Raw genomic sequence first — 24,020 nt, 5'->3', positions numbered from 1 at the left:
ACATAAGGCTTACCATCTCCCAGCACAAAGCAGCCCCTTTTGAGTGGCACCCCATTCATTACTCTATCCCCTCTCCAGCATCACTGAACCATGTGTACTATCTATAAGAGTGGGCCCAGGAATAAAAAGCTTAACATATGAGGAACATTGGAGGAGTCTGGAGTTTAGAAGGATGAGGCAGGGGATCTAATAGAAACTTCCAGAATACTGAATGGCCTGGACAGAGTGGATGTTGGGAAGATGTTTCTATTGATAGGAGAGACTAGGACCCGAGGGCACAGCTATAGACCAAAGGGAGGATCTTTTAGAATGGAGATAAGGAGAAACGTCTTTAGCCAGAGAATGGGGAATCTATGAACTTTGTTGCCACAGAAGGCTTTGAAGGTCAGGTAATTGAGTATATTTAAGACTGAGATAGATAACTTCTTGATTGCCAAGGGACCAAGGGTTATGGGGAGAAAGCTGGAGAATGGGGTTGAGAAACTGATTAAATGATGGAGCAGACTCGATGGATTGAATGTGGATGGAGAGTATCGAGCTGGAAAAACACAGCAGGTCAGGCAGCATCCGAGGAGCAGGGAAATTGACGTTTTGGGCGTAAGCCCTTCATTAGAATTCCTGATGAAGGGCTTGTGCCCGAAATGTCGATTCCTCTGCTCCTCGGATGCTGCCTGACCTGCTGTGCTTTTCCAGCACGACACTCTCCATCAACTCTGATCTCCAGCTTCCATTGATGAATACAAAATAAATACTTGTATTCAATGAGAGTCCACACGCACTTCAACAGAAAAAGGAAAAGTTAAAGCGCTGGTGAATAGCACAAGCAGTTAATACCTTCAGCTTGGGAGATAAAACTAAGGAAGGCATGGACCAATGAACAATATCAGTGTTATAAAATAGACTAGAAAATATGAGTTAGAAAAACACCTCAAGAAGGAGAAGATCAAAATATCATAGGTTTCTAAAAAGAAATGTGATGTTTAACTAAGTTAACAAAATTATTCGAAGAAGTAACATGAAGAGTGGACAAAGATAATGTAGTGATATGGTACCCTAAGGCTTTTCAGAAGAATTTGATAAGGTGCCACAAAAGAACTGAATGACAAACACCAGGGTGTGGGAACTTAGGTACCAGATCATGGAATTGACAGATAGAGTCATAGAGAAACAGACCCTTCAGTCCAACCCGTCCATGCTGACCAGATATCCCAACCCAATCTAGTCCCACCTGCCAGCACCCAGCCCATATCCCTCCAAACCCTTCCTATTCTTATACCCATCCAAATGCCTCTCAAATGTTGCAATTGAACCAGCCTCCATCACTGCCTCCGGCAGCTCATTCCATACACATGAAAAAGTTGCCCCTTGGGTCTCTTTTATATCTTTCCCCTCTCACCCTAAACCTATGCCCTCTAGTTCTGGACTCCCCGACTCCAGGGAAAAGTCTTTGCTTATATACCCTATCCATGCCTCTCATAATTTTGTAAACCTCTATAAGGACACCCCTCAGCCTTCAGGGAAAACAGCCCCAGCCTGTTCAGCCTCTCCCTATAGCTGAAATCCTCCAACCCTGGCAACATCCTTGTAAATCTTTTTTGAACCCTTTCAAGTTTCACAACATCTTTCCAATAGGAAGGAGACCAGAATTGGATGCAATATTCCAACAGTGGCCAAACCCATGTCCTGTACAGCCGCAACAGAACCTCCCAACTCCTGTATTCAATACTCTGACTAATAAAGGAAGGCATACCAAACACCTTCTTCACTATCCTATCTACCTGTGACTCCACTTTCAACGAGCTATGAACTTGCACTCCAAGGTCTCTTTGTTCAGCAACACTCCCCAGGACCTTACCATTAAGTGTATAAGTCCTGCTAAGATTTGCTTTCCCAAAATGCAGCACCTCGCATTCATCTGCCACTTCTCAGCCCATTGGCCCATCTGGTCAAGATCCTGTTGCAATCTGAGATAACCCCCTTCGCTGTTCACTACACCTCCAATTTTGGTGTCATCTGCAAACATACTAAATGTACCTCTCATGCTCGCATCCAAATCGTTTATGTAAATGACAAAAAGTAGAGGACCCAGTGCCGATCCTTGTGGCACTCCACTGGTCACAGGCCTCCAGTCTGAAAAACAACCCTCCACCACCACCCTCTGTCTCCTACCTTTGAGCCAGTTCTGTGTCCAAATGGCTAGTTCTCCCTGTATTCCGTGAGCTCTAACCTTGCTAACCAGTTTCCCATGAGGAACATTGTCAAAGGCCTTACTGAAATCCATATAGATCACATATACCGCTCTGCCCTCATCAATCCTCTTTGTTACTTCTTCAAAAAACTCAATCAAGTTTGAGAGCTATGATTTCCTACACATAAAGCCATGTTGACTATCCCTAATCAGTCCTTGTCTTTCCAAATACATGTACATCCTGTCCCTCAGGATTCCCTCCAACAACTTGCCCACCACCAACGACAGGCTCACTGGTCTATAGTTCCCTGGCTGATGATGGGAAAACGCTGGGAGTTAAGGCTTGGTTTTGGACAGGCAGAAAGTGGTGGCCTTAGGATTATCTGCTGGGACCATGGCTGTTTACCATCTGCAGAAATGATGTATTATCAGAAATCAGATGTGTGGTGTTACATTTTGTAATTGATCACAAACTAGGGCGTGGGGTATAGATGGAGAAACATCAAAGCACAGAAAGACAGAAAATGGCCTCCTGAATGTCGGAATAAATGACAAATGGAAATGAAGTGTGAATTAATTCATTTTGGCAGGAGGTCACATATTCCTGAGAAGGTAAGAAACTTAATGGGGCAGAGGAGCTAAGCGACCTATGAATACAGATTCATAATGTAATGTTAAGTAGTTACACAAGTCAAAAAGATCATAACGATTGCAGACAAATTATAGTTCTTAACATTCTAAATGCTTTAAGCTATTTAGATGTCAGGCAATTTGTAACATTATGCAGCAGCCATTTCTTCTGTATGCTGTGTATCTTCCTGACAATGCAATTTGCCCATTCCACACTGTGAGCAGTAGAAGTATAGCAGGTTGCAGCAATGAATGATTGTAACCTGTTGTTATCAAGCAACACCTAACTAAACATACAAATGTACAAATTAGGAACAACAGTAAGTAAACCCTTTGGCCCCTCAAATCTGCACCACCATTTAATAAGATTTAATAATGGCTGATTGGATGACTCTACATTCCTTTTGTCCCCAGTAACTCACCCTTTTTGATTATCAAAACTACATCAATCCTTGCCTTAAGAATATTGAAAATTTCAGCTTTGATCACTTTCGGATCCTTCCTTAATTAAGATGACCAATACAGAACACAATATTGTGCACAGTTGGGATCTCACCAATGTCCAACTCCAAAGTATTGTATTTGTTTTTATTTATTCATTTTTGAGATGTGGCTGTCACTGGCTAGCCCAGTATCTATTGCCCATCCCTAGTTGCCCTGTGAGAAGGTGTGCTGAGCTGCCTTCTTGAACTGCTGTAGTCCTTATTCTGTGGGTTGACTCACAATACCTTCAGGGAGGTAATTCCAGGATTTTGATCCAGCGACAGTGAAGGAACGGCGACATATTTCCAAGTCAGGATGGTGCGTGGCTTGGAGGGGAACCTCTATGTGGTGTATTCCCTTAACTATGGTACCCTTGCCCTTCCAAATTGAAGTGGCATGGATTTGGAAAGTGCTGTGTGACGATCTCTGGTGAATTTCTGAAGTGCAACTTGTAGATAGTACTGCAACTGAGCACCGGTGGGTGGAGGGAGTGGATGCTTGTGGATGTAGTGCCAATCAAGCGGGCTGCTTTGTCCTGGATAATAACAAGCTTCTTGAGTATGGTGGAGCCGTATCATCCAGAGGAGTGGAAAATATTCCATTACACTCCTGACTTGTGCCTTGTAGATGGTAGACAGACTTTGAGGAGTCAGGAGCCAAGTGGTCCTGGTGGAACCCAAACTGGGCAACACTGAGCAGGTTATTGCTGAGCAGGTGCTACTTGATAGCACTGTTGATGACACCTTCTCTCACTTTGCTGATGATCGACTGTCGACTAATGGGGTGGTAATTGGCCGGGTTGGATTTGTCCTGCTTTTTGTGTACAGGACATACTTGGGCAATTTTCCATTTGTCAGGTAAATGCGGAGTTGTAACTGTACTGGAAGAGCTTGACTTGGGTAGTCCAGGAGCCTTCAAAAATGAGGAAGCTCCTCAGTGTGACAGCTGGCACTCGGAGGACTGTCGGAGACCAGGTACCTACTCAGCTCCTGGCAGGAAAGGACCTGGAGGTAAAGACATTCAGCTACTTCACTCACATACACAGGGAGGGACAGGAGCAAACGCAACAGACTGACAATATTCCATCCTGGTAAAAACAATGACTGCAGATGCTGAAAATCAAATACTGGATTAGTGGTGCTGGAAGAGCACAGCAGTTCAGGCAGCATCCAACGAGCAGCGAAATCAACATTTCGGGCAAAAGCCCTTCATCAGGAAGAAAGGCAGTGAGCCTGAAGCATGGAGAGATAAGCTAGAGGAGGGTGGGGGTGGGGAGAGAGTAGCATAGAGTACAATGGGTGAGTGGGGGAGGAGATGAAGGTGATAGGTCAAGGAGGAGAGGGTGGAGTGGATAGGTGGAAAAGAAGATAGGCAGGTCGGACAAGTCAAGGAGACAGTAACTGAGCTGCAAGTTTGAAACTAGGATGAGGTGGGGGAAGGGGAAATGAGGAAGCTGTTGAAGTCCACTTTGATGCCCTGGGGTTGAAGTGTTCCGAGGCGGAAGATGAGGCGTTCTTCCTCCAGGCGTCTGGTGGTGAGGGAGTGGCGGTGAAGGAGGCCCAGGACCTCCATGTCCTCGGCAGAGTGGGAAGGGGAGTTGAAATGTTGGGCCACGGGGCGGTTTGGTTGATTGGTGCGGGTGTCTCGGAGATGTTCCCTAAAGCGCTCTGCTAGGAGGCGCCCAGTCTCCCCAATGTAGAGGAGACCACATCGGGAGCAACGGATACAACTCCCCACCTCTTCCTCCGCTACATTGATGACTGCATTGGCGCCACCTCATGCTCCCGCGAGGAGGTTGAGCAATTCATCAACTTCACCAACACATTCCACCCTGACCTTAAATTTACCTGGACTATCTCTGACACCTCGCTCCCCTTCCTGGACCTCTCCATCTCCATTAGTGACGACCGACTTGACACTGACATTTTTTACAAACCCACTGACTCCCATAGCTACCTGGATTACACCTCTTCCCACCCTATCTCTTGCAAAAATGCCATCCCGTATTCCCAATTTCTCCGCCTCCGCCGTATCTGCTCCCAGGAGGACAAGTTCCACCACAGAACACACCAGATGGCCTCCTTCTTTAGAGAACGCAATTTCCCTTCCCACGTGGTTAAAGATGCCCTCCAACGCATCTCGTCCACATCCCGCACCTCCGCCCTCAGACCCCACCCCTCCAACCGTAACAAGGACAGAACGCCCCTGGTGCTCACCTTCCACCCTACAAACCTTCGCATCAACCAAATCATCCACCGACATTTCCGCCACCTCCAAAAAGACCCCACCACCAGGGATATATTTCCCTCCCCACCCCTTTCCGCCTTCCGCAAAGACCGTTCCCTCCGTGACTACCTGGTCAGGTCCACACCCCCCTACGACCCACCCTCCCATTCTGCCACTTTCCCCTGCCACCGCAGGAACTGTAAAACCTGTGCCCACACCTCCTCCCTCACCTCTATCCAAGGCCCTAAAGGAGCCTTCCACATCCATCAAAGTTTCACCTGCACATCCACCAATATCATTTATTGTATCCGTTGCTCCCGATGTGGTCTCCTCTACATTGGGGAGACGGGGCGCCTCCTAGCAGAGCGCTTTAGGGAACATCTCCGAGACACCCGCACCAATCAACCAAACCGCCCCGTGGCCCAACATTTCAACTCCCCCTCCCACTCTGCCGAGGACATGGAGGTCCTGGGCCTCCTTCACCGCCACTCCCTCACCACCCGACGCCTGGAGGAAGAACACCTTATCTTCCGCCTCGGAACACTTCAACCCCAGGGCATCAATGTGGACTTCAACAGCTTCCTCATTTCCCCTTCCCCCACCTCATCCTAGTTTCAAACTTGCAGCTCAGTTACTGTCTCCTTGACTTGTCCGACCTGCCTATCTTCTTTTCCACCTATCCACTCCACCCTCTCCTCCTTGACCTATCACCTTCATCTCCTCCCCCACTCACCCATTGTACTCTATGCTACTCTCTCCCCACCCCCACCCTCCTCTAGCTTATCTCTCCATGCTTCAGGCTCACTGCCTTTATTCCTGATGAAGGGCTTTTGCCCGAAACGTTGATTTCGCTGCTCGTTGGATGCTGCCTGAACTGCTGTGCTCTTCCAGCACCACTAATCCAGTAAATATTCCATCCTGTTCAACCAACTGACCAAAGGGCCCTTGGTGTGAAGTGCTGAGACCACTGACCAATGGCAGTTCATCACCCAGAGTGTGTTAGTGCTACCCCACCCCAGCCCTCAGACTGGCTGTTATAGCCCTACAGGACTGACTCAATGAGTCAATCCCTAGAATGCAGAGGCACCCCTGAACCTGAACACATAGCAGAATACTTGACAGTGGCTAATCTCTTGGACTGGTATAGGACGTGACTCTGAACATACTGCCAGGAACCACTGACTGACAGGTGCTTCTACGCATTTCAGTAAGAGTTACTGCCAGAAGAGTAATCAAGACTTTGACCATCCACTGCCTCCACCATTGATGCTCAGTTGCAGCAGTGTGTACTATATCTGCAGAAATTCACCAAAGACAGCAACTGCAAAATGTGGGTACAAATGGACAGTGTTCCTATGTAGGCAAGCGCACTATGACAGTTCCAAATATTCTTTTCAATTTGCAATATGTCACAACCATCATGTTTCATTTGATTGTACAAAAACATATTCTGGACTCCAAACCATTAAGCTTCAATAAATATTACAGCTAAACACCAATTCGCAGTACAGCATATGAAATGTAGAACACAGTGCACTATAGACAGTGAAATATTACCACGGCAACCTGTCTACCCACAGTTAAAGCGAAGCGTTGCTATGGTACAAATATCTCATCCTATCCTTCATTCAAGTGTCAACTGATCTGGTTTCGCCTATTATTTAGATTTATGCATCTTAATTAAAGCATTACTGGTCATCCGACAGTCCATTGAGAAATTCATACATATTTGTAATAATGATGTTTACTGTAGCCCATTGCATATTTCACTTTTGCTTATCAAAACAAACAATACTCTAATGTTAAACTTCAAATCACAAATGGATTTAACAAATAACATAAACATTGTGAAACAGAGAATGCTGGAGGAACTCAGCAGGTCTGGCAGCACCTATGGAGAGAGAGGCAGTTAGTGTTTCACATCCAATGTGACTCTCAATCCCAACGAACAATCATATCAGACTTGAAATGTTAAGACGGTTTCTCATTCCACAGATGTGCTCAATCTGGTCAGTTTCTCTGGGATTTGCTGTGTTTGTTTCAGATTTCCAATATCCACAGTATATTGCCTTTATTTGAATTACATTTAATTTGAAGCTGGGAGGAGAGAAATTATAGACCCAAAACTGAATGTGAGATTTTATTTAGGACGGAGGACTGATGTAAGCAAAGCTAAAATTAAAACTGGCAATGAGGAGTGAATACTTAGAGATAGTGGCTCTGCAGTATGAACAATACTACTGGAAAATTATGCTGTTTAATGATGCCATTAGATTGCTATGATTATTCTCTATAAAAACTAGATAAGATTATAAATTCTGCATTCAAAATGTAACTATAATACTATACTACTACTACTCGAACCAACCACGTGACTGATTTGTTTTCAAACTTAACGTTCCCAAGTTAGTAACTATCTGAGGATGAGCTCATTGATTTGCTCCATTCCCCATAGTCAGTGACCAGCACCTTGTTTTGGAAATGTCACTCCTCTATCGAGGCTGGGGTTTTTCAGTCACAGTGAGCTCATGTGAAAGAGGAAGACACATCACTGGAGTTTTCACCTACACCCTCCTGAGCCCCCACGTCATATGGTAACCTGTATAATTTTAGCTTACGTTATTCCGCCCACATATCTAACTCACATACTGCTTTATATCTCAGCTTTCTTGTCCCCTAACTTCACAATGTTTACGTATATTCATGATAACAGCTCTAAACCTACTGACGAATCTTTCGTTAAAGTTTAACCTTACAATCTTGTTTGCTTTTGCAAGCAGAAGTGAAATATGCAGCAGACTAAACTAAATGCCATGACTACATATAGTGTCATACAGCACTGAAACAGACCTTTCGGTCCAACCAGTCCATGCCGACCATAATCCCAAACTAAACTCATCCCACCTGTCTGTTCCTGGTCCATATCAGCCCAAACCTTTCCTATTCATACATCATTCCAAATGTCTTTTAAACATTGTAATTGTAACTGCATCCTATGAATTGCTGAATGGTATATCTGAAGGGTCATCTAAACTAAATGCCATAATTACAAATATATATAAATTTCTGAATGGAATAGCTGATGGGCAGTAATGCTTCAATGGAGACACATTTAATTTAAATAACAAGGTAAAGTGAATCAGATGAGACTCAAATGCAGGGAATAGAGTGGGATATTTGTACTGTGGAAACACTTTGGCTGCAGTGTTGCACCTTGCCATGACAATGTTCCACACTTCATATGCTATACATTGTGTATGGCTGCAACAATCATTGATGTTTAATGGGTTGGAGACAAATTCAGAGTCTGAGAAAGTCAGAGCATAATAAAAATGATCATTTTCGCGCTAATCTTGCAGATGGAGGTCAGCTAGAGGGCAAAACAGAGTGATGCCAACCGTGCAGGTTCAATTCCCACACTAGCTGATCTTCCACCAATGGACTCTCTTTCTCAACCTCTCCTTTTGCCTGTGGTTATACCACCACCAATATTACTCTCTAACGGAAGAGCACTCTTATGGTCTGCTGAGACAAAGGCAACTTTAGTTTTTACTTTTGTAGAACTTCAATATTCATGCCCTGCAGGGAAATTCCACATCGATAGTAAGTAGGTGGAAATGAAAACAAAGAGTTGTTGTAGCAGAAACAAAAAACACAATGATAAAATTTTGTTTGGCATTTTCTATAATGTAAAGTAACTAATGAAGACTGAGTTAATGGGAGCCTTATTGTTACTGTTGTTTTGGATGTTTTCCTCCTTGTAACAAAGATCAATAATTTGTGTATGGCATCTGGCTCGTTGGTCTTAACTAGATTAAGGCAGAAACATTGGAAAGACTTGTGTGACTAAAAATGATATAACAACATTCGAATACCACTAGGCTGTACTATCACATAGTTTTACATCAAACATGTTCTCCTGACCCTCCAACTCATACCAATGTAAGACACTCATTGGAGTGAATTTTCAGACAAGAGGATGGTAGACACTGATGTGCCCCATTTTAGTAGAAGGCACAGTCAGGGAAAGTATATGCTTAATAGTACAATTCAACAAAATGAGCAGGGACAGAGAGACCTGGAGGCTTCTTGCACTTAACTCTTTGAAGATGTCATGATGGTTAGCAAAACTTGTAGGATCGTGGGCTGCATAAATAGAGTTATTGAGGACAAAAATAAGAAAACTACATTGAACCTTTAGAAAGCTCTGGTCAGGCCACAGCTAGAGACCAGTTCTAGTTACCGTATGTTAGAAAGGACGTGAGGGACCTTGAGGGGCCACTAAGGACATTTACCAACATGTTCCAAGAGTGAGGATAGGATTGGGTAACTGGGTTTGTTTAAGATAGACAATTTGCTGATGGTTTAAGAATTAAAGGGCTTAGATTTATGGTTCTGGCTATCAGATACAGGAGGGATGTGAGGGAAAATATCTTTATACAGTATACAGTAATGACCTGAAACTTATTGCCAATGCAGGGGATGCAACAGAGACAAATTTTGATTTCAAAAGTGAATGGGAACAGCAGTCTGAAGGGAAATAATTTGTATGGCTGTAGGAACAGATGGGAAATAGGAACAACTAGATCAATCTACATAAAGCACGGTGGCTCAGTGGTTATCGCTGCTGCCTCACAGCACCAGGGACCTGAGTTCAATTCCAGCCTTGGGTGACTGTCTGTGTGGAGTCTGCACATTCTCCCTGTGTCAGTGTGGGTTTCCTCCAGGTGCTCCAGTTTCCTCCCACAGTCCAAAGATGATTTGGCCATGCTAAATTGCCCATAGTGTTCAGGGATGTGTAGGTTAGGTGCATTAGTTAGGGATAAATGTAGAGTGGTACGGGAATGGGGCTGAATGGGTTACTCTTTGAAGGGTCGGCATGAACTTGTTGGGTCAAGTGGCCCGTTTCCAAACAGTAGGGATTCTATGATTTCTATGAAAGCCAGCATGTACCGAATAGAGCCAAATGGCATTCTCTGACTCATAGTTACTCTATGATTAATGATTTATATTCAGGATGAAGGAATTTCTTTAAGCCTAAAAAGCCTATGAAATGTTTTAAGTGAGAGCTAAAAGGATAAGAAGGGGATATTGCCAAAGTTTTATGAACTCAAAGTTTACATCTAGAGTCAGAGAGCCAGCCTGCATCTGCACATCATACCCCTCTTCAAGGGAGTGTTTAAAGGAAATGTAGGGTGGTAAAATCCCTAGTGTGAAAATTCTGAAACTGCAAATCTTCCAAGAGAAATTAAAAAGAAATTGTATCCAATATTCAGGGGATGTTTAGTAGTAGCCAACTTGATATTGTGCATCTTAAGCTACCAGTCACTGTTAAAATCTAGCCTTCATTGATCACTCCTTTGAGTACAGGAGTTGGGATGTCGTGCTAAGGTTGTATAGCACATTAGTGAGGCCTCTTCTGGAATACTGCATCCAGTCATGGTCACCCTGTTACAGGAAGGATATTATTAAGCTGGAGAGGGTTCAGAAGAGAGTTACCAAAGTATTGCCCAGTATGGACAGTCTGAGTAATAAAGAAAAGCTGGATAGGCTGGGACTTCTTTCACTGAAACATAGGAGGTTGAGAGGTGACTTGATAGAAGTTTATAAAATAATAAAGTCAATGGAAGCTATCTTTTCCCGAGGATAAGGGATTTCAAGACTGAGGGGCACATTTTAAAGTGAGAGATGAGAGTGTTAAGAAAGACATGAGGGACAAACTCTTTACACAGAGGGTGGTTCATGTGTGGAATGAACTTCCTGAGGAAGTGGTGGACGTGGGTACAATTACAACATTTAAAAGAAGTCAACAACACGAGTAGAAAAGGTTTGGAGGGATATGGGCCAGGATCAGGCAGGTGGGACTAGTTTAGTTTAGGATTATGTTCAGCATGGACTGGTTGGACTGAAGGGTCTGTATGACCTATGTCTATGTCTATATCACAGAATCTTTCAGTCCATCTTGCCTGTCTAATATATCCCCAGTAAATTTATTATTACTTTTCCACTGTTCAGTCCAGATAAACAGGGGAGATTAATATCAGGAGTAGATTCTGGCCTGAGAACCCCCTTCCCTAGTCCCAAGCAAAAAGTATGGTTGCTACATGGAGGTTGCTCAAAAATGCATGAGAGGTGAAAGAGGTATGTAATAGGTGAAAGAGGAAGACACTGCTCAGCTTTCAGGTTTTTTTATTGTGTTAAGGTGATAGTATTTGATATAATAGAGCAATGGGTGAAGCACTGTCACAGTTGTAGCTGGAATAGTATAAAACACTGGGCCACAACAGGAGTATTGCAGGCAGTCCGATCACCCTGTTATAGGAAGGATGTGATCGCACCAGACAGGGTGCAGAAATTACCTGGAGAGTCTGAACTGTGAGGAAAGATTGGAAAGGCTAGGGTTGTTTTCCTTGGAATTATGCAGATTGAGAGAGGTCCTAATGGAGGCGTATCTGACGATGAGAGGGAGTCGATAGGGTAGATAGGAAGGCTTTTTTTCCTATTAGTAGAGGGGTCAGCAACCAGGAGGCATGAACTTAAGCTAAGAGGTGGAAAGCTAAGAGGACAATTGACGAGTTTTTTTTCCCCACTCAAAGGGTAAAGGGGATCTGGAACTCACTGCCTGAAGGGATGGTGGAGTCAAAAATATGATCAGTATTTATTTACTTGTGTTGCAACAATTGTGCTCCATGAAAACAGAGACGCAGGTAGACAGGGTATGGTGAAGAGGGCATCTGGTACATTGCCTTTCTTGATCAGTGCATTGAGCATAAGAATTGGGAGGTCATGTTGCGGCTGTACAGGACATTGATTAGGCCACTTTTGGAATACTGAGTCATAGAGATGTACAGCATGGAAACAGACCCTTCGGTCCAACCTGTCCATGCCGACCAGATATCCCAACCCAATCTAGTCCTACCTGACAGCACCCGGCCCATATCCCTCCAAACCCTTCCTATTCATATAAACATCCAAATGCCTCTTAAATGTTGCAATTGTACCAGCCTCCACCAGCCTCTAGCAGCTCATTCCATACATGTAACCCGTCTGTGTGAAAAAGTTGCCCTGTAGGTCTCTTTTAAATCTTTCCCCTCTCACCCTAAACCTATGCCCTCTAGTTCTGGACTCCTCGATCCCAGGGAAAAGACTTTGCCTATTTACCCTAATCATGCCCCTCATAATTTAGTCTCCCTGCTATAGGAAAGATGCTGTGAAACTTGAAAAGGTTCCAAATAGCTTTACAAGGATATTACCAGACTTAGAGTGTCTGAGCAACAGGGAGAGGCTGAATCTGGAGTTGATTCCGGAGATGAGGAGGTTACCCTATGAGGAGAGGTTGAGCCGCCTGAGACTATACTCGCTAGAATTTCGAAGAATGAGAGGGGATCTTATAGAAACCTATAAAATTACGAAATGATGGATAAGATAGAGGCAGGCAAGTTGTTTTTACTGGTGGATGAGACTAGGACTAGGGGACATGGCCTCAAGATGAGGGGGAGTAGATTTAGGATGGCGATGAGGAGGAACTGCTTTTCCCAAAGAGTAGTGAATCTAAGGAATTCTCTGCCCAAGGAAGCAGTAGAGGCAGCTTTATTAAATATATTTAAGACATAGTTGGATGGGTTTTTGCATGGTAGGGGAATTAAGAGTAATGGGGATAATGCAGGTAGGAGAAACTGAGATTATGGATAGATCAGTCATGATCTTAATGAATTATGAAGCAGGCTCAACGGGCCAAATGGCCTACTCCTGCTTTTATTACTATAAAACTATGAATAGACTGGGGTTATTTTCCCTGGAATGTTGGAGGCTGAGGGGTGACCTTACACAAGTTTATAAAACCATTAGAGGCATGGATAGGGTGAATAGTCAAGGTCTTTTCCCGAAGATAGGGGAGTCCAGAATTAGAGGGCATATGGTGAGAGAGGAAAGGTTTTAAAGGGAACTGAGGGGCAACATTTTCATGCAGACAGTGGTGCCTGTATGTAATGAGCTGCCTGATGAAGTGATGGAGGCTGGCACAATTACAACATTTGAAAAAAACATCTGGATGGGTATATGAATAGGAAAGGTTTAGCGGGATATGGACCAAATGCTGACAAATGGGATTCAATTGATTTAGGATATCTGGTCAGCATGGATGAGTTGGACTGAAGGATTTGTTTCCATGCCGTACATCTCTAGTAGCAAAAAGTACAGGCATTTTAAAAAGTGAATTGTCAACTTCCAACAAGTAATTATACTAGTAAGAAAGACTTGTGATTACATAGTCATGATTTGGAGGTGCCGGTGTTGGACTGGGGCGTGCAAAGTTAAAAATCACACAACACCAAGTTATAGCCCAACAGGTTTACTTGGAAGCACTAGTTTTTGCAGCGCTGCTCCATCAGGTGTTTGTGGAGTTGTGTGATTTTTAACTGATTACTTACTATATAACTATAGTCTATTAACCTCAGGATACTCCAACATGCTTAAAAGCCATTGAAATGCTTTTGAAGAGCAGTGCAGGATACAGCTTAAGCCTCACAACTGTGTTGCCCAGGGTTTGTGAAGTTTGGAGCTGTCCTCCAGTAAACCTATTCACAAGTAAAGCTTATTTGTATGTTTGGCAAAATGAAGTTTACCTTTTAAAATCGCTACTCATACTCCAACCCTTGAGGAAATGGATCGACAGTAAGGTCACTTGGAGTAGCGGGGAGTGTGTGGTTTAAGAGGGGTGGGAGTTCAGTGCACTGAATTAACAATGCACTGGGAAGCTGAGATCCATCTGTTGACTTTTGTATTTGCCTGCACAGTACATTAGGCAGCATGCTAGCAACTCACTCAGGAGAGAAAGGAGCCAGTTAAGTTTGTTAATAACTCATTATGAACTCTTGTAATGGGGGCTTTGGGACTCAACTGTAGCTACATGAGTTTCCTGGGCTTTTCTGAAGTTCAACAGTGAGCATAATGTTTGGCAGCTGAAGAAATAACAGACAAAATAAAATGGGAAATCCCCTGTTTCCTCGCCTCATTTTGTGAAGAGTTTCCATTCACAATGCTTGTTCTGGTAATTTGCTTTTGCTCCTTGACAGGTTATTTTCACTGCTTTAGCAGTCACTTTCATGTGGGATATCTGTGTCTCTGTTCTCGGGGTCATCATCAAAAAATAGCTGATCCGCATGGGCACTGCTTGTGCTTTTTTACTTTGGACCTTGGGTAATGGCCAAGATGACCAATGTAATTGTTAGCACCAGGAACAGCAGACAAAACCATCAGAAACAGTAGGAAGACTACCAGTCAGCAACAGAAATTGCACAGCACCTACGTTTTGTGCACAAAATGACCATGTGCTTCCAATTGCTGCCATTTCAACACACACCACGCTCTCTGGCCAATGTCTCGATCTTGGGCTTGCTGCAGTGCGCCAGCAAAGGCTCAGCCTAAGCTAAAGGAACAACACCTCATTTTCCACTTGGGAACCCTGCAACCTTGTGGGGTCAATATTAATTCAATACTTTTAGGGTCTGAGCACCTATTCCCATGTCGTTCCCTCAACCTTATCATAACATGGGCTGCTACTACAACTGAACCATTGTCAGCCACAAATGATCCCCAGTAACAGCTACTGATTCTCCCCGGCTGACCAATACTCATTGCTTTGTCTGCCCTACTGATTTTCTCTCTCTCTCTCTCTCTCCCTCTCTGGGGTTCATTTCCACTACCTTCCCACTCCCCCACTCCTTCTCTAGCATGTACAAGACACCAACCTTTTCCAAACTACAATTAGTGCTGAAGAAAGGTCATTGCAGCCGAAAAGTTAACTCTGATTTCTGTCCACAGATAAAAACCGAAAGAACTGTGGATGCTGTGAATCGGAACCAAAACGTGGCAGGCTAGAGGACACGTTTTACGCTAAATAACTAAAATAAAAGCAATGAACTGTGGATGCTAGAAATCAGAAAACTCTCCACAGGTCAGACAACATCTGGAGAGAAACAAAAACAGAAATTGTTGGAAAAGCTCAGCAGTTGTTCTGAGGAAGGGTCACCAGACCCGAACGTTAACTGATTTCTCTTCACAGATGTTGCCAGACCTGCTGAGCTTTTCCAGCAATTTCTGTTTTTGTTTCTCTCTGCAGATGTTGAGTTTGTTTTAGCAATTTCTGTTTCTGATATCCAGCAGCCGCAGTTCATTGGATGAGTTGAGATGTGCAGCTCACAGGAGGCAACATCCACAAAACAGGATGTGCAGGCAGAGGATCATCTTTGTAGACATATCATGGTCTTGGGGCTCAGCGTCAGGCCTTCGCAGCCTGCTGGGCGAAGGTTCATAGCCAAGTGGATCAGGTGGCTGCACATTATTAGGAGCTGTTAAAATCATCACCCTCCTTAGATCTTTTGCTTTAAGCCCCTTTCTGTGATCAGCCGGAAATACTTGCAGGATTTCACAACTGATTTCTCACAGATGCACCAAACAGATGCCCCTGGTCATGTTTTTCAGGGCTAAACAATGATATACATTGTCCCAGGGAATGATACCAGTCAGAACGAGTGACGTCTGAGGCTCTGGCTGGTTTCCCTCAGATGGTGGTTATCACTGATTCCATATGCCCAGCAAAGGAGGTCACCCCCGGTCACACCAGATTATTTGTGAAATGCCAGAGGTTCTACTCCATCAGTGTACAGCTATGATATGAAGGAGCCGGTGTTGGACTGAGGTGGACAAAGTTAAAAATCTCACAACACCAGGTTATTGTCCAACAAGTTTATTTGGAAGCACTAGCTTTCAAAGTGCTGCTTCTTGATGAAGGAGCAAAGGTCCGAAAGCTAGTGCTTCCAAATAAACCTGTTGGACTATAACCAGGTGTTGTGAGATTTTGAACAATGTACAACTAACATGCAGTCCTGATTATGGAGTTAAAAATCACACAGTCGCTCCAAAAGCTAGTGCTTCCAATTAAACCTGTTGGACTATAACCTGGTGTTGTGTGATTTTTAACTTTGTACACCCCAGTCCAACACCGGCATCTCCAAATCCTGATTATGGAGGTGTACATACGATTCCCAGCTGCCTGCTGTGAAGCTTTTGCCTAATGGTCCATTCTCCTCAATCTTTTTTACACACTTACGGACTACAGCTGCCAGTTACACTTGTGAGGAATCTGAAAACAGCAAAGTCCAGGACAGTGAGAATGTGATCAATATGACAAAGTGATGTGTCATTGAGCCAGCAATCAGGGTGCTGAAGATGTGCTTCAGGTGTGATGACATATCTGTCGGTGCCCCTCAGCGTGCTCCCACCACACTCTCCAGAATGGTCGTGAGGGGCTGCATTCTGCAGGAAACTATCCAGATTCGGACCTTCATGAGAAGCAAGGTGGACAGCACAGAGCCCCTCCAGAAAAGGAATCTCCCATGGCCAATGTACCAACTGTGGTATACGTCATTGCTATGAATGACAAGGTTTGTTTTGCATTTATTTTCAGGCCACATATTACACACATATCACCCCCACTCCTTCTCTCAACTAAAAAGCAGACCTACAAGCCCCAAAGCATCCCTTTCCAGCCACCCATTGTTTAGCATTAGGTCTCACTGTGTATCAATTCTGAGAAGGCCACTATTTGGCAGCAGGGGAAAATAGGAGTACAAGAACACAAGATACAGGAATGGATTTGGCCCATTGAGGTCGCTCTGCCATTTAACACAATCACAATTGCCCCCAACTCTCAATAATAGGATATCACCAAGCTTTCCAAAGAGGAAGCACGGTGGTTCAGTGGTTAGCACTGCTGCCTCACAGTGCCAGCGACCTGGGTTCGATTCCAACCTCAAGTGAGTGTCTATGTGGAGTTTTCACATTCTCCCCATGTCTGTGTGGGTTTTCTCCGGGTGCTCCAGTTTTATCCCACAGTCCAAAAATGTGCAGGTGAATTGGCCATGCTAAATTGCCCATAGAGTTCAGGGATGTGCAGGTTAGGGACATTAGTCAGGTGTAAATATACAGTAGTAGGGGAATGGGTCTGGTTGGGTTACTCTTCGGAGGGTTGATGTGGACTTGTTGGGCCAAATGACCTGTTTCCACACTGTAGGGATTCTATAAAAAGCGATGTCTCATCCCCTCTGCTCATTCCTCCTCTGCTTTCCCACCCTGAATAGCCCAAAGGTTCACCTATCCCAGCCTGAAATGTTCTCAACAATGAAGCATCCTCAACACTCTGAGTGTCACCAAACTTTCCAGTCCTGAATGGTCATCCCATGCAGCGTAAGTTGCTGAGTGGAATAAAATGGTGCAATAGGCTTCTGAGTGCGGAGGTTGAAGCGATTCACTGGAAGCATTAAGGCTTTGTTTGATCGAAAGATGTGTAGCAGGAATGCGATCACATAACGTGGCTGAACGTACTTATTGTTCACACTCTCTTGACCTACTTAGGCAATCAAACTGCTTTCAGCATTGAATCTGCAACGATGGCATTAGACTTCTGCTGTTGATCTCTTAAGCAATCATCCGCTACTTATTCTTACTTTTCAGTGGCAGGCTATTTTCGCCTATTGATGTGAAAGAGGATCTCCTACGGGTCTTAAACACCACAGCACTAAGTTCAGGGAAGCATCAGTGAAATAAGGCACACACTTAGCATAGTAAAGCTCCATTAGAACAGTCAGTTAACTTCTTCCTCCACCTCCGCAAACCAATAACTGGTATCTTTGCAGTTTCACTTTGAATAGTGCAGCTGAAACTGAGTAATGTGGGCCACCATCAAACTTGCTCATTCTAATTAGATTGAATCCAGAAGTTACATCCAAATGCAATGACCTAGTTGCACTGTACTTCAGGGCTCCTGCCTGTTGCTGGACACCATCCACCTCCAAGAGCATTGTTAAGTTGAATTTCCTTCCTTAGAGTCTGAAGAACATTTCTACAGATTCAGTTACTTGTAAGTCTCTTTGGGAAGTCCGGGTTACCAAGAACAGGAAACCAAGCAGCAAAGTATTGCCTTGTTTTTCTATGTTAAACACACAGCTATAACAGCACACGACACACTGAAGAATGCTGGTAGCAAGCTAAATGCTAGACTTCTGATACATATAGATATGTACAAAATCTAATTTTATAATGACTATCTTTACTTTATAAAGTCAATTGTGAAGAACTGTCTTGTGTTGAGGTGCACGGAAGTTTTCATTGAAACTCATGCTTCCTGTGTGAGTAATCTTTTCTGTGTGGGCAGCAAGGAGTTAGGTTTTGAAGAGAGAACTTATAGTGGGAAATGGTGCAAAGGGCTGTTCCACCTCTAAACACAAAAACTCAGAAGTTTACAGGACGGATGGAGGACATTCAGAAAAACACTTCTTTTTCAATAGTCTCTATTTTACTCTTATCATTCTCCCCTTAAAAGTTGCAATGGTCTCTGTCTCCCCACTTCATTTGCATGTTTTTAACTATGCTCATAGAGTTACAGGAATCTACAGCAAAGAATAAGGCCCTTCAGCCCAAAAGGTCTGTACCAGTCAAAAAGGACCAACTATTCTAATCTCATTTTCCAGCCAATAGTCTTGTACGTCTTGGCAAAGCAAGTATACATCTAAATACTTCTTAAATGTTATGAGGGCTTCATGCCCCTACCACCCTTACAGGCAGGGAGTTCCAGATTCCACCTCCCTCTGGGTGAAAATGTTTCCCTCACATCGCCACCAAACCTCCTGCCTCTTACTTTAAATCTACACTCCCCGGTCACTGATTCCTCCATCAAGCGGAAAAGTTTCCTCCTGTCTGCCCTATATACACTGTACAATTTCTCCCTGCCCTTGTAACAGGGATTTTTAAAACATATCCCTCTCGATAATTATCTCTCCAACTAATCTTTCCCTGTTCAGCCCATAAAGAATAACAAAAGTTTCCAGACTTTCTTCTTTATGAGATCCCCTTCTACTGAGCTCTGCTCCAATGAAAATAGTTTCAAGATCTCAAGAATCTAACGCAGGTCAATAAAACAAGATGATCTGACACAATCTGACTCCCAGCACCAACTCTATATCCCCCAAGCATTTCTTTAGGAGCAGTTTGTTTCAATGTTCTATTCTGAAGTAGCTTCACCCACAACTACCTCATTTGTAAACAAGAACTTCTTGTATGTTACATGATCGTATATGAATCAAACTATATTCAAAAACTTGTCATATATATGAGCTATGAACTCTAGATGAAATACTTATGCTGCATTTGTCCTTCAGTCAGAGATGAAAAACTGCTGCTTCCTTGCCATAAAGATATTGAAGATGTCAAATCAGCTCTTATTTGAGGTTTAATTTCACATAAATGCGACAGAAGTGTACAGAGTTTTGATATCATAAATTGATTCAGCTTAGAAGGCCACTTAACCCATTGTGCCTGTGTCATCTCTTTGAAAGAGCTGCTCTTTTAGTCATATTTTCCTGTAGCCCTGAATTTTTAAAATCACTTTCAAGTAAAAATCCAATTTACCTCTGAAATTAATTATTAACCCTCCTTCGAGCACCTGTTCATTGAATTTAAAAGAAGCTTCCCCGTGGATTGTTTTGTTGTTCAGTCTGACTTTGCATCCTCTGACCATGAAACAGTGTTCCTAATGGCCAGGCAGGAACAGCAGTGTATACAGGAGTTGCACATGGGGGCCCTGCAGAATTCCCATCGTAGCACACTCTGAAGGAATTACCCAGGAAATTGAATCTTCCACTGGGCAATTCCTCTATCCCTGGAATCCTCAAAAGTCTCCAATGAAATCAGAGGATTCTGATGAAATTAAGTAAAATAGTTTCTCATGAGAAGTTAAAATGACACCATATTTACCTAACACACACTGAACTATATCTCCCCCAGATCCCTTCCAGTCACCAGACCCTGACATGACATTCCCCCGCGCCCCCCCCACCCCCTGGATCTGACATACTCCAGGATCTACACCCCCTGGAGAGCTGACACCTCCGCTCCAATCCACACCCAAATCTCCTCTCCACTGGATCTGACCCCCAAATCACCTCCCCCCTCACTGCTGCTGTCACTTGACCCAATATTCTCCTCCCATGATGGACCTTAACCCAATTCGATAAGCTCCCTCCCTTCGCTGGACCTGATGCAGTCCCTCACTATTGGACCCAAACAGCTCCAGGCCCATCATTTGCCCTTCCCACATCCCACCAGACCCAACATCCCCTGCCCATCGCAACCTACCCTCTACACTGTATTACTCATCTGGACCCTTGCCATCTGATACACAATCCACTTGGCTCCCAACTTTTATCCACAGCATTCTGCACATCTGGCACCCTACCCAGCTGGTACCCTACTTACCTGGCCTTCCACCCATTACCCATTGGGCACCCTACTTTTCCAGCATCCTAAAACCACACTCACCTTAGAACACTTGCCCTTTGACATCAGAATATGTCAAAAAGAGAGCAGTCAGCCTTACCGTGACAGTTCTATGCTACAAAAGAGCTGTCAGAATGGATGTACAGCTCTGACTTTCTGAATGAGACCTGGAAAAAGTGAAGACTGTAGATGCTGGAGAGTCAGAATTGCAAAATGTGGCACGAGAAAGGCACAGCAGGTCAGCCAGCATCTGAGGAGCAGGCGAGTTAACTTTTCGCATCAGGAATGTGAAGTGGGGAGGGGGCTGAAGATAAATAGTGGGCACGGTTGGGCTGAGGGGGAAGGTAGGTGGGAAGGTGATAGGTGGATACAGGTAGGGGTGATGGTGATGTGTTGGAGTGGAGGGTGGAGCAGATAGGTGGGAAGGAAGATGGACAGGTCGGATAGGTCAAAAGGGCGATGCTGAATTGGAGGGTTGGATCTGGGATGAGGTCTTGGGGGGGGAGATTCGGAAACTGGTGAAGTCGATGTTGATTGCCGTGTGGTTGAACGGTCTCAAAGCAAAATTGAGGTGTTCTTCCTCCAGGTGGCGGATGGCTTGAATTTGGCGATGGAGGAGGGCCAGGATTTGTATATCCTTGGGGGAGTGGGAGTTGAAGTAGTTGATCACAGGATACTGGGGTTGGTTGGTGCCTGTGTCCCATAGATGTTTGCTGAAAAGCTCCAGAAGTTGATGTCTGCCTCCCCGATGTAGAGACCACAACAAGAACAACAGACGCAGTAAATGAGGTGGGTGGAAGTGCAGGAAAATCTCTTCTGGATTTGAAATCTTCCTTTAGGGCCTTGGACAGAGGTGAGGGGGGAGGTGTGGGCGCAGGTTTTATACTTTGTGTGACAGCAAGGGCAGGTGTTATGTGTAGAAGGTGGGTTGGTAGGGGACATGGACCTAACAAGGGAGTTGCAGATGGAATAGACTCTGCAGAACGCAGATAGGAGTGGGAAGGGAAATATATTTTTGGTGGTGGGGTCTGATTGTAGATGGTGGAAATGGCGGAGGATAGTGTGCTGGATCTGGAGATTCATGGGGTGGAATGTGAGGACCAGGGGGCTCTATCCTTGTTGCAGAATCACCAGGAGCAAATCATTTAAACTGTCCTGCTCTAAGAAAAAAAGCCGTTCCAGCTTCTTCAATCTATCCATATAACTGAAATCCGTTATCCTGGGACCATTCTGGTACATCTCTTTAGAATGCACGCTATTATCTAAAGGGAAAGAAGACAGTATTTGATGCACAAGATACAAAAATGCAACAAATTAATTTTGAATAGATCAATATATCCCAGTTGTCAAAGGTCCGAACGTACACATTCTGGCGAATTGCTCTGGCCACAAATGGCAGTATAATCTGTCGCTGTGCTTATAAAAGGATCCTCAAACGATCTCAACAATTTAAAAAAAAACAAAGAAAAACTATTAAGGAATTGGCATCGCCGAATATTGTGCAATGCAGGAAAGTTCCATTTCCTGCATTATTTCCATTGATGACGATCATCGAGGGTTGAATTTTTTTATTCATTCTGAAGTTTCCACTGAAAGCCCCTCTCCCCTCAGGTCGTGAGATTCAACATTGAAGCTGCCATACCTCTCCTCAAATATTCCTTTAGATTTTATTAAACTTTAACGGTAAGACAATGAGAATGTGATGTTTGATCTGCGCATGGTCTAAAAACAGGGAACAAGTAAGCGTTTCTCAACTTCCCGCCCTTACATGCTTAAAATGGGGGTTCTTATGTATTTACTGCATGAGCAGTTAAGCAAATTAATTTTAAAAATACACATGAAAGGAAACATCTGGGTTTTTCTAAACACAATCCAATTTGGAGCAGTCCATGCATTTTCTAAAAATCTGCAATTCACTCTTTCCAAAACCAACTTCTCCAGTCTCTGACACAGTTATCCCCTGATTTTCTTGAGATCTGAGTTTTATGAAGAAAAATGCTCAAGAAGGTAATGTAGCAAAAGCAAGATTTGAACATTCTAGCCCAAAAGCGCGCTCAAATATAGGTTTGAAAGACTTTTTTTTGCTATTTACCTTGTAATTTTAAGGCTGGTGAAGTCCCTTCCACACTTGCTTCAGGTCACTTCTTCTGTTGATGGATAAGAATGGCTTGTGAAATGTTTCCTTGTGTGGATCCGGTTCAATTAAACTCGACTGGTAGATCTGTCTCAGAGAGTTAACGTTGGAGGATTTGGCTTAGCGAAGCGGTAGTGAACGTACGGAAGCAAAACCACGACAGCAGTTACTCTCTAAGCCTTCCAACTCCCCTGTATATTAGCGGGACTTCACCTCTCTTCCACCGCCTCAGCAAATCTCGCGACACCATCCAAACCCAGTGACATGTTATGCTCAAGGTAGAAGCCCACAATTCATGATACAGTGGGGCATGTCCCACCAGCTTTCCTGGGAAATACATCAGTAAATTACAAAAAGTAAAAGTCAATCAGCATATCTCTGGGTGCCAAGGTGGACAGGTGGTGACTGAGCTAATGGTCTGTTCTTGGCTCAGATTTCCAGCATCCACCGTTCCCTTTTGCCTTTTGATTTTGGAAGAGATCCGGAGAGGTTGATTTGCCAGGAACAATGATCCAGGATACTTTTCATCATGTACCCATAGTGCAGCTTCATAGAAGCATAGAAAATAGGAGAAGGAATAGGCCATTCGGCCCTTTGAGCCTGCTCTTGCCATTCAGTAGGATCAGGGCTAATCATCCAACTCATTACCCTGTTCCTACTTCTCCCCCCCCCCCCATATCTTTTAATCCCTTGAGCTATAGTCAACTCCTTCCTGAAATCACGTAATGGTTCATCATGTACCCGTTGTTCAGGTTTTCCATAAGGATGTGGTGCTGGAAAAACGCAACAGGTCAGGCAGCATTGGAGGAGCAGGAGAGTTGATGTTACAGGTATAAGACCATCAGGATTCCTGATGAAGGGCTTATGCCTGAAATGTCGATTCTCATGCTGCTCGAAGCTGCCTGACCTGCTGTGCTTTTCTACCACCACACCTTTAGACTCTGACTCTCCAGCATCTGCTACCTCACTTTCTCCCAATTTTCCCGTAAAACAACTGCTATGTAAATGGGTTGTTCATTAGAATGT

At 44.0% G+C, this 24,020-nt stretch overlaps 1 protein-coding gene across 1 annotated transcript in view; it reads right to left on the bottom strand.

Annotated features, from left to right (window-relative positions):
- Positions 1 to 23,190, bottom strand: part of LOC140458005 (sodium-coupled neutral amino acid symporter 1-like) — a 73,969-nt gene extending 50,779 nt beyond the window's left edge. The window contains exon 1 of the mRNA XM_072551947.1: positions 22,953 to 23,190. The gene's annotated coding sequence lies outside the window, so the exon portion shown is untranslated. The remainder of the gene's footprint in view (positions 1 to 22,952) is intronic.
- Between the last annotated feature and the right edge of the window lie 830 nt (positions 23,191 to 24,020).

The sequence above is a fragment of the Chiloscyllium punctatum genome, chromosome 32, assembly GCF_047496795.1.
Source record: "Chiloscyllium punctatum isolate Juve2018m chromosome 32, sChiPun1.3, whole genome shotgun sequence".
In the NCBI taxonomy this organism is placed as follows: Eukaryota; Metazoa; Chordata; class Chondrichthyes; order Orectolobiformes; family Hemiscylliidae; genus Chiloscyllium; species Chiloscyllium punctatum.
The sequence above is the reverse complement of the archived record's forward strand: the minus strand, read 5'-3'. Positions and strand labels throughout refer to the sequence as shown.